Source organism: Fragaria vesca, linkage group LG1 (genome assembly GCF_000184155.1).
Source record: "Fragaria vesca subsp. vesca linkage group LG1, FraVesHawaii_1.0, whole genome shotgun sequence".
Lineage (NCBI taxonomy): Eukaryota > Viridiplantae > Streptophyta > Magnoliopsida > Rosales > Rosaceae > Fragaria > Fragaria vesca.
In genome coordinates, this window is record NC_020491.1 from 12200181 (window position 1) to 12209448 (window position 9268).

Genomic DNA, 9268 nt, shown 5'->3' on the forward strand with positions numbered 1-9268 from the left:
TTTCCTGAATCTGAAGAAAATGATAACTCTACATGACATAAAGCTTTGTTTTGCTATTTGTTTTGAATCACGTATGTGGAAATAACCGCACAACATGAAGAGTACCTGAGGGGCAATGGAGAAGAGCCATGATTAATAATGAACCAACAGTACAGCATTTACTCAAAACTATAATTCAAAGCATTGAGATATAGTAAAAGTAGGAGTATCTTTCTTAGAATAACTTCAGCAAATTAAGCACGCCTTTAAACAACGATTAAGGGGAGAGAAGTGGACTCAAGTGCAACTACATAAGTTTGAGTCGAAAAGACAACCCATACCATTTAGTAAGAAAACCAAACAAACAGTTGAGTAAGCAATTTTGTTTTGAAATCAAGTTCACAATTTAGAAGCTCGGTTTAGGCTTGCGGAAACATAAAAGGGATCAACTTTGTCATAACCTGAAATCAGTAAATACCAATGGGTAATGTCGACAATAGTATAAAGAACTCTGTATGAATAAGATATGAACATGAATGGACAGAAATAATGGGATGGGAATTAAACTCAACTGTAGCATTATGAAATTCCTTTCAAAATGGCAAGGCACTACTATGGAATATAAAGATAAGGATCAGATTTCAGAACCCTTTAGATGATATAACAAACTAAAGAGTAAACTTAATGAGTTGTGTATTTCTACGCAATTTCGATACCTTGCTGCCAAACATAGACGAGCTCATGTCAATTCGGAGCAAATGAAATCGACGGCGACGGGCCAATACGGCGAGGAAGAGAAAGGCGCCAGTGGCGACTCTGACAATGATGAGAGGTTCAGAGAGGTTGGCGGAGATCTCGTCGGCGAGTTCAGAGAATCGAGTCTGCGTTCCACAAGAGGCCTTCGACGGAGACTTCCTAAACACGTACGATGTAGTCGCTGGAGAGCGACGAGTGTCGGTTTGGTGATGAAGTTGTACCAGCAACGACGAGGATGAAAAAGAGAAGTGGTGGTGGCAGGGTTTGAGAGAGAGAGAGAGAAGGAGGTGGTGATCTGAAATGGATTTGGGATTTGGAAGAGAGAGAGAGGCGTTGTGATGGAGAGAGCGTTTTGCTCAGTGGCAGTGTTTGTAATTCTTTTCATTTTTAGGGGCAACGCTTTAAGAGATGTAAATGGGTGTACTGTTTTATCATTAGTGAACATTTATTAACAGTTTTATCATTTGTTACTTCTAAATGTACCTTTTTATCATTGGCCCATTTTAAAATCATGGGAATTACAACTCTATGAATTTATGAATTTAATTTTCATTAATTGAGATTGGTGTTGAGTTTTTAATCTCTATAAGAATTGTTGCTTATTTCAAAATACTAGAGACTCATGACCTTTAGGGTTTTGTTTTAAGCTATTTAATTCAAGAGTAGGTAGATGCCCATGATGAATCTTGAATGTTTCTTGTGATTAAAAACCATAGATTGGTAAGATAGATGTCATGTTTTATTGGTTTGTGTGAGTCCTTTTTGTTTTCATCGAATTTCATTGACCTTTAGAGAGTAGATGACATACTTCAAGAATAGTTGGATACTATACTCTGCCATAAGGTAGTAATCATGTTTTGGAGAACTTATGATTATAAGTGATAGGAGCACAAAGTGTTACGTTTATAATGTATTTCCGACCCTATTTAGCTATGTAATTCCCTTAACAATATTCATATTAACTAAGTTTGTGTTTTTAGGTCATAAATAAAGCCGAGGAGCCCAAAAGAGACGAAAGAGGAGAAATCTTGAAGGAAAAGTAATCCATGTTGTGTAAGGAAAGAAATCAGAAAATCTGTCAGAAATCATCAGTCAACTTCAACAGAAGATTGTGATCAACTCACAACGATCCAGAAGATGTGCCATATATCAATGGAAAGCTACAAGAGTCTACTTTCCAGAACCTTTTACGGATCGTCAATACCTATTTTGAAGAAGAGTTATGACCATTTGAGTGACCGAATGTCAGTCTGCCCGAATTTCTGATTTGGACCAAAACTTCTATTTTGAGGCTCATACCACATTGTCAAGCCCATGGACAAGTTTTGAGGGTTTCTTAACCCTAATCACAGTAGAAAAAAGAAGAGAGAGGACGTGAAGATTAGAGGAGGCCAACGATCTCACATCATCAGAACCTCCATAGTTGCGGACTCGCACAAGGAAGCCGCCAAGCCATCATTGATCTCTCCATCATCCACGGTTTACCTTTCTTTTATCATATTTTATTCTCCTTGTGTATCTTTGCAGCTATGTGTGGCTGATTTCTCTTAGTTAGGGGCAAGGTTTGAAGCCCCAAGAATGTTTTAAATATTATTTTGAACCTTGGTTTCAAATTATTGAGTCTTTCAAATTATTTATTTGGTTTTGGTTTATGGGGAACTCTTGCTTGTTTATGTTCATGTATGCGCAACATAGAACATTATGAACTTGTGAGTGGGGCTAGAAATAGGTTGATTAATCTCCTAAACGGTTAAAAAGCATGTTTCAAAGTAGTGAAACCTATAGGACAATAGGTGAAACCAAATAAAAAGGATTGCATGCTAGGTAGGCGTTCCACACTAGTTTTGCATACTTGTTCAATCACTTCCATTGATCTTACTGCTTAGAATAATTTGTTGATAGGATAGCGTCTATACCTTGATCGGTTATTCTAAAGGCTTAGTAATGGTGCGTTCATCTTGCTTAAATATTCAAGGGAAGTAATAAGGACTTAAGCAGTGCGTTCACGGTTTGTTCTTGATTGATACCGATTTGTGACTTAATGATTGAAGCTTTGGTTGTTAACATGTCTTGAAACATACTTGGTGGTGGATTTCCAAGTCTCTAACGTCTCATTTATCTGATATTTTCTGATTTATTTTGTTTCTTTATTTTCTCTTGTTTATAATCACAAAACCCCATATCTCTAGTTCTTTTCTTTTATCTTGTTTTGTAATTAACGTAATTGTAAAAGTACCCTCAATCCCCGGTTTGTAACGATACCCTTATTTGCTATATACTACAATTGACACAAAAGGGTTTTTAATTGAAACGCCCGGTTTCGGTCGCTATCAATAAGTACTCTGCCATAAAGCTTATATGACAGATTATTCAACACCGGTTTAGTAGTTAGTAACTGGAAGACTAAGAACTCGAATATGATTGTGATGGAAAAGTAGTTAGGATATGCATTCATCCATCATTGTTTTGCAACTTTTCGAAACATTCTCTCAATCATTTTGTATGTTTTACTCTTTCCTTATTGTTTACAAAAATCACAAAAAGATTTCTTGTTTTCTTGTTAGTCATTAGAGTAATTTGGTCAATTAGTTAGAATTGAAAGTTAGTTATTCATCCCTAATTGGAACGACCTCGTACTTTGCATAAGTTATACTACAAACGATTCGTGCACTTGCGAAGTTATTAAAATTTGACAACAATGGTCATGATCTTTACAAAAGGCATTCTTACAAATTCTTCTTACCCATTGGTTGTCACATATAGTTTCTCTTCTCTAATTGTTTTGTAGTACGTAGGTGTTATTTTGATGGGAGAGGATATGGATGAAAATTTATGCAGTTTGCTGATGTTGAGTTCAGGCTGAGTTGTTTTGAAGTTTGGTCATGTTGGATGGTTGTGTAAATTTCTTTTTTGGTTTTTTTGCTTATTTTTTCTTTTTTATATGTTTTGCTCTTTTAATGTGTTATATTGTATAGCTTTGAGGTTTTGGTTTGGTCCCCCCACAGCTAATGTAAAGTTTAAGGTGATTCTTGTTTGTTTATTTAATCATATATATGAGTGGTTTTGGCTTACTCTCATGCTCATTGTATTCTTTTTACTAATTTATGAATAAAATTTCGACTAAGGGCAACGATTAGTCCTCAGCTCACTTACCCAAATATATATATATATATATATAAGTTCAAACATACGTTTGTGAGATGTCGTTTAGTTGGTTAGGTAGCTTGACCAACAATATTAAGGTCATGGATTCAAATCTTATTGACATAAGTAAGCGTGCATGAGTTATTATAAAAACAAGTATTTTCGTGCTTAAAAGAGTAAGTAGATGCCTATGATGAATCTTGAATGCTTCTTATGATTAAAAACCATACATTGATAAGATAGATGTCATGTTTTATTGGTTTGTTTGAGTCTTTTTTGTTCTCATCGAACTTCATTGACCCTTAGAGAGTAGATGACATACTTCAAGAATAGTTGGATAATATACTCTGCCATAAGGTAGTAATCATGTTTTGGAGAACTTATGCGTATAAGTACTCTGTCATAAAGCTTATATGACAGATTATTCAACACCGGTTTAATAGTTAGTAACTGGAGGACTAAGAACTCGAATATGATTGTGATGGAAAAGTAGTTAGGATATGCATTCATCCATCATTGTTTTGCAACTTTTCGAAACATTCTCTCAATCATTTTGTATGTTTTACTCTTTCCTTATTGTTTACAAAAATCACAAAAAGATTTCTTGTTTTCTTGTTAGTCATTAGAGTAATTTGGTCAATAAGTTAGAATTGAAAGTTAGTTATTCATCCCTAATTGGAACGACCTCGTATTTTGCATAAGTTATACTACAAACGATTCGTGCACTTGCGAAGTTATTAAAATTTGACAACAATGGTCATGATCTTTACAAAAGGCATTCTTACAAATTCTTCTTACCCATTGGTTGTCACATATAGTTTCTCTTCTTTAATTGTTTTGTAGTACGTAGGTGTTATTTTGATGGGAGAGGATATGGATGAAAATTTATGCAGTTTGCTGATGTTGAGTTCAGGCTGAGTTGTTTTAAAGTTTGGTCATGTTGGATGGTTGTGTACATTTCTTTTTTGGTTTTTTTGCTTATTTTTTCTTTTTTATATGTTGTGCTCTTTTAATGTGTTATATTGTATAGCTTTGAGGTTTTGGTTTATTCCCCCCACAACTAATGTAAAGTTTAAGGTGATTCTTGTTTGTTTATTTAATTATATATATGAGTGGTTTTGGCCTACTCTCATGCTCATTGTATTCTTTTTACTAATTTATGAATAAAATTTCGACTAAGGGCAACGATTAGTCCTCAGCTCACTTACCCAAATATATATATATATAAGTTCAAACATATGTTTGTGAGTTGTCGTTTAGTTGGTTAGGTAGCTTGACCAACAATATTAACGTCATAGATTCAAATCTTATTGACATAAGTAAGCGTGCATGAGTTATTATAAAAACAAGTATTTTCGTGCTTAAACAAACAAAAATTAGCAATAAAATCCAAAATCAAATCCATATTGACCCAAAAAAAAGTTTTGTTATTAACCATCATAAAAAGAGAGTTTACCTTACACTGTCCTCCTTTTTTGGTTTCAAATCAGCAACTCTGAAGATCTTTTGAGGTGTCAATACAAACACATTAAATAAGAAAGAGTTCATTACTTACAAAATAACAAAAGATATCTAAACTTTTTTTTATTTAATGTTCTCTCTACTTAGATTTATTTGTTTATCTTAAAAGTCCTTAACATATATGACTTCATTAATCTACCCTCATAATATACTCATATGACTCAAGATCGGCAGAAAACTATATAACATATACCACCTCCCTCCTCCAATCAGCCTCATCATCAACTATAGAAATCAGCTCCTCGATAATCCTCTTTTTCTTCCAGACAATCAACCATCACATATCTAATCCCACAGATACCGACTTGAGTGTATACCTCATCATTGATTCACTGCTCATAGTCAACTCCATTAAACGAAATAAATGCTATAATCACACCAACAAAACCTGAGAAACAAAATTTATCAAGTCATTCAAAGGCATTTTTCTCGGCAATTTAGGATCTATCAAAGTTATCGTAGTTGATAGCGATCATATCAAAATGATCTCATGACTTAACACACTGCAAATATAAATATAAGAAGGGATAATGATTGAACTAAATGTCTATGTGTGGTAAAATGTTATATGTATGACATGATTGTTTGGGCAACACAGTTTGATATTGCTTGTGGACTCTAATGTCTTTTGAAGTTTTTAAATTGCAACACGGTCATAATTTTGACATTGTTGACTCCTATTGTCCTTTTAAATTTTTAAGTTACAGTACTATATCATAATTTTGAACTATGTTACAAGTATAGTTTTATCTTGACCATTTCTTTGGTTATTCCATATCCATTAAGATGGTCTGGAATGAACACTATGGTGTCACCTCTAAACTGGGAAGAGGGTTTCTTAAAGTGCCACATGAATGGTTTTTGAATTACCTTTTGATAATAACTTGTTTGAGAAACTGATTATTACTTGCTGCCAGATTTGGAAATCTAGAAATGGTGTTATATAGAATATTATCACCTAATCCTACAGCCACAACTGTTGCAGCAACATGTCCTCACATCATGTACTAGAGGGCCAACCCCTTTTCAACTAGTATGAATGAAAATCAAATAATTAGGTGGTCACCAACACCCCTAGATAGAGTCAAAATAAGCTTTGATGGATCCGCTCAAAGCAGTTTAACAACATGTGGCTTCGTAATTAGAACAAACTTAGGTAAGCCCATTGTTGATGCTGCTTTCAACGCCGAAAGTACTGCAATTCCAATTGCTGAAGCATTAACTCTTCGTAATAACTTCATTTGCGCAAAAGAGATGAGTCATTCGAAGATCGACGTTGAAGGTGACTCGAAGCTAGTCATTGATACAATCAACCACGTTTATGCACCTCCTTGGAGACTTCTCAGCTTGCTCCATGACATCAAGCTGTTAGAAAGTTTATTTGAGTCTATTAGCTTCAAACATGTCTTTAGAGGGCCAGCTAATTTTGTTGTTAATGTACTTGCCAATATGGGGAATAATGTAGACAACTGTGGTGTTTGGATTGATTGTGTTCCTCTAAAGACGAGTCTTGCTCTATCCTTTAATTCTGTAAATGTTGGGTGCTCTAATATAGCTTCTTTTTCTATATATAAAAAAAAAAAAAAAAAAAAGAACTTGTATCTTAGGCTAAAAAAAGTGTAAAATTTGTGTAATGTTCTAGGATATTCTATATCTTTCTAGATATTCTTTATGTATGTGTTGGCCTTATGCCATTAGGATATGTAGTTTGACTAGATCTATGTATTTTTTATCCTTACCATATTGGTATTGTGTAATTCCCTATGTAAAGGGTTCCTATCAATGAATAAGATGATGATTCTCTATTCTCTTACTATCTCTCTTTGTCTCTACATTTTATCTTTTATCACGTTATCATGCACTTTGTTCTAACCTTAGAGCCAATAGCCCACCATTTATTTTTCAAAACCCTAAAAAGCGTTTTTCAGCTCCTCTGTCCGACCTTTGCCGCCGCCTGTTTTTTGCCAATCCCTTGGCCGCCGCTGACGATTCTTGGTTTCCTCCTACTATAATTTTTGACTTCTTCATGTGTTTGAAGTTTCGAAAGGTATGTTTTGAAAACCTAAACTTTTCCAAGTTCAATAACTTGGGGAGGATAAAATCCTTTCCTCCATTCTCCGTCTCCATTCTATGCTTGTGATTTGTGCGTGCAGGTACCAAAATCTCAGAATTTTATTCGCGGGTCAAGAGTGTGTTTGATCACACTTATTTCCTTGTCTGGGTTGTGTGTGATCAACCCCGACCTTTCTCTGGATTGTGTTTGATCAATCCGAAGCCCTTTTCCGAATTGTGTTTGATCAATTCGCGGCTTTTCCGGATTGTGTATGATCAATCCGAAGGATAAACCATTAAAAGCATTGTTTGTGACCTCTATCGAGTCTTATAACAGCTTGGTTTTGTATGCAAGAGCAATGTAACATTCTTCTCCTTTGAGTTTTGACGTACTCGATGCCTAAGGCGAATCTTCGCTTGGTATTTGTGGAACCTTTCATCGGAAAGGATTTTGACCCCAAGGCTAACAAGCCTAGATGCCGAGATTTCACATCTCATGTGCTCAAAGTGTTTGACGCGCCACATCGACAAAAACCTTTAATGACAATCTATGCAAAAAGTAATGACCATAAAGTACTGTGGAATGCACTCATAGAGCGTTTTTTGAAACGTTCATATAACTCTACTTGTTGAGTTATTAGTCAAGTGGATTGCTTGCCACCTTAATTGACTACATATTGTCGATGATCTTTTGTGGCATCATGATCCATAATCTTTAGCGGATTCGATCATCATCAAGTTCTCTAGGTCCTCCAAGTTGATTTGGAATTATCAACGAGACTTGATTTTGATCATACAATTGCAAACGAGAATTGTATATACGTTAATGTGATAAACTTATTTGAGATTATCCATAATATTTAGTGGATTCGATCATCATCAAGTTTTTAGGTCCTCCAAGTTGGTTTGGAATTACCAACGAGACTTGATTTTGATCATACAATTGCAAACGGGAATTGTATATACGTTAATGTGATAAACTTATTTGAGATTATCCCCTACTGGGGGGACAACAATATAGGTCACGGCAACGGCAGAAAACGCCGTGCCGATGTCTAGAAAAGAAGGGGAGGTGTCGCTGGCTCTAATGGTGACACTCTCGGTCTAGACACCATTTTGTCAAAACTACTCACGTCAGCTCATGACAATGCAACCATTGTGGGTCTCCGGATCACTGGTTCAAGAGTTGTCGAGCTCTCTTTCAAATTGTGAATGCATACAAAAAGGTACGGAAAATCAATATGAGGAAGAACATCATCCTCAAATATGATCGCGGATTTCAAAGATTCGGATCCTGCTCTAGCTACCCATGACTTTGACGTCATTAGCTAGACATTGATTTTCTTTCCAAACTATATGTAATAAATCGATGTCCTTTGTTTATTCGAGACCTCGATATATACTCACATTAGCAATAATGAATGCCTTGAGAATTTTTTCGAAGTGAAACTATTCTCTTCTTATGGTTCGTATTGATTTACAAAAAAATATGTACATTCTTACATTGTCCTTAGAAACATGATATATTGTGCCGATTTTGGTCCCTTCCTTTGAAGGTGACTCATGGCACCGCATTCTCAAAGAGGATCGCCCACGTGTTTCCGGTTAAGTCTTCTACCCAATAGCGGATTTTCATCATCAATTGTTCAACTAGGCTCATCCAAGCTCAGTGTGATGTCTTAGAATTGTCCGAAATTAAGGAGATAGTGGTTTCAAGTGTGCCTCGCACTACCGACCCTCTATGGACATGCCTGGTCATACTGACTTGGAGTTACCGAAAGCTTTTGATTTTGGATCCCCCTATGCTATTAAACCA